At 40.5% G+C, this 2,754-nt stretch overlaps 1 protein-coding gene across 2 annotated transcripts in view; it reads left to right on the top strand.

Annotated features, from left to right (window-relative positions):
• Nucleotides 1-2,754, top strand: part of lhfpl7 (LHFPL tetraspan subfamily member 7) — a 153,365-nt gene that overhangs the window by 95,453 nt on the left and 55,158 nt on the right. The gene's annotated exons all lie outside the window — the stretch shown is intronic.

Below are 2,754 nucleotides of genomic sequence, written 5' to 3' on the forward strand. Positions count from 1 at the left end.
TCTTTAAATATATTTAATTATTTATTTTTAAATTTTAATTTAAACTTTCAATTTGACAGACTGATTTTTTTTGTGAACTCAATCATAATTTCAATTCAAATCGACATGAAAAAAAAATAAAAGCAGCAAATAGTCACATTTTTGGCAGATTTGCTTGATAAATGTCTTAAACAATTACTTATGAATTATTAAAATTGTTGGTTAATTTAGTGACACTTGACTAGGTGATATATTGGCTAATTGTTTCAGCATCTTGGTCCACTTCTTATAAGTCAGCCATACCTCCATGACCATCAGCCTCGCTGGATGTAAAGGACTCTTGGCTAGACTTGGCAATGTGTGCTCCTGCTGATAGAATAAAGGACAAGACTAATGGTTGCTCATGGTGCTCCATCCAGTGAAATGTCTTTTATGGCAGCGTTAAGTGTGTCCTGTGGAGCCGCCTTCCAGAGTGTCCTCTGTGATTGAATCCTAAATGGATTACTCACCTATAAATCCTCAACATTCACAATAGTCTTGAGTATTATTATGGTGTATGCAGCATTTTAATATACACATATCTCCCTCCTTTTTTGCAAAACATATTAAATACAGCAGTTAGCATTATGATGACCTCTTTGGAAGGGACTATTTGATTTTTCTTTTAGACTTGAAAGAGGAGGTGAGTTGTGAAATTGCACACTGCATTGTGACATTTTTAGAGAATAAATCACAGAAGAACACTCCCTGTTTTTCCCAGAATTCGGTGAGGAGAGTTCACCAGTGTCATATCATTCAGATGGACTTTCACCAACTTGGGTTTGTTTTGAGGCTTTAGCTGCTATTTTCATTCCCCTCCACTTTCACAACTCTTTGTTTTCTCCTCATTGTTCTTGAGTCTCCTCCATTTCCATCAGTTTCTGCCCTGCAAAGTGGGAAACTGTTGTCATTGTAACCACAAGTGTTCCTGGCTTTCTCTCTCTCTGTGTTCCAGTTTTTCTGTTTTTCTTTGCCTGCCTCTCTGTCAGTCTTTCTTTCTTTCTTTTCTGTGATGTGATAAATGTGTATTTCCATGCCACTTGAGGAGGGGGTGGGAGGTATGGTAAGGAGGGCTAGAGTGGTTTTTTAGGAGCTAATGGAATTGGAATTTGTGACTGCTACCCTGGTACGAGGACAGAGCACACGTATGCAGACTCAGAAAAACAAACACAGACATGCATGGACTGAATGGAAGGGAATTGATTGTGGCAGCAGCCTCACGGTTTTTTACAAACCTGTCTCATTCACTGAGGGAACCCTCTGGCTGCACACCCTCCCAGGGGGGTCTTCAATATCTGTTTTGGGTGGGTGTGGAGGCCTGCACCATGTGCCAGTCAATTTTAATCATATAAAACTGTCTTGGCCCCTCACTGAAGGCATGCTGGCTTTATAGCCCACTCCTCCTCACTTTTCTGTTCAGCCTGAAATAGTGTTTTGAATCATGTGTGTGTTTTATGAGAACAAAGGACAGTAAGAAATACTTTTTAAAGATTCAAACCTTATACCCCTTAAAGTGTATCCAGAAGGCTAAGACAGGAACAAGCATTTACTGTATCTGCTTTTTTATTTACAGCACAATACTGGAACATACAGTACTTTCCATAGTTTGAGTAAAGGACTATGTGTATTTATGTTCTTGAGAATCTTTTTGCTTTTCTGAGTTGTATACTGTGAATTCTTGTCTTGGCTTTTATTTTAGACTAAATTGCACAAACTCCTCAGCCCTCCTGTCCCATGCTTTCTATAACCTTGCCTTTCCCAATGTTTTTTTCCACTTGGTCACAATTACAAATATTCCACCCACCATATGAACTAAATACTATAATAGCTTGAGCTGAAAGATGTGTATTTGCTCACAGTCTCCGTTCCTCATTTGGACAAAAATTGCATGCATTAGTAGCTGTGGCACAAAGCAGGTCTAAAGAGGGCCACAACTTTAAGGCTGCGGTGTGAGGTGGTGCAGGACTGGAAAAGAAGCTGCAGTTTTGCATGGCAATAGATGGATGAATTCATGGGGCTGGCCAGTCATCAAACAGATGCTGAATGTGAAGGAGGCCGGGCTCCACGGCTAATTGTCTTAGCCAGAGAAAACTCAGGCCTGCCGGTTCTCAGCCATTGAAAAGTGAAGCCACTGGTTTGAAGCCATTCAGGATAAGGTAGAATGGGCCCCGATCTCTGAATGGACCCTTCCAGAAACTGAGAATAGCTGAAGGACAAAATGAGAGGTGGAATGTGATTATTGGATTGGACCTCATTCCCAGAGAGTAAACTGTGTTGGCAAACACAGAGCTGAAAGAGTTCACTGGTGCTGTGGAGAAACTGATACTGTCTTGGCCGAATGCATGATGGTATGACATTCAAAAGAATGATTCGGTTCAACACTCCTCAGAGCAACCTCTTCTTGGCCATGGTCAAGATTAACTTCTGATTACCTTGTATTGATCCCTGACAGAAATCTGTTTACTGCTGTGCTTCCATAGTTCACTTAGCCACCTGGAGCCAGACTTCAGGTACTTTGGTTAGTGACCTTGTCATCTTCTGCACAAACTGAATTACCCTATTTGATACAACTATTTTGGATACACAGCATGGGACCTTTACTGAATACAGACCTCCCTCTTGGTATCAGTCTTCTCTGTCGTTTTGTCCTTTTCTCTTTCCTTTTTTCGCTTTGTGGCCATTGTGGCCAAATGTACACTGAACATGAAAATACTGAAAAAAGAAGATTTACATCAT

Source organism: Monopterus albus, unplaced genomic scaffold, assembly GCF_001952655.1.
Source record: "Monopterus albus unplaced genomic scaffold, M_albus_1.0 scaffold47.1, whole genome shotgun sequence".
Lineage (NCBI taxonomy): Eukaryota > Metazoa > Chordata > Actinopteri > Synbranchiformes > Synbranchidae > Monopterus > Monopterus albus.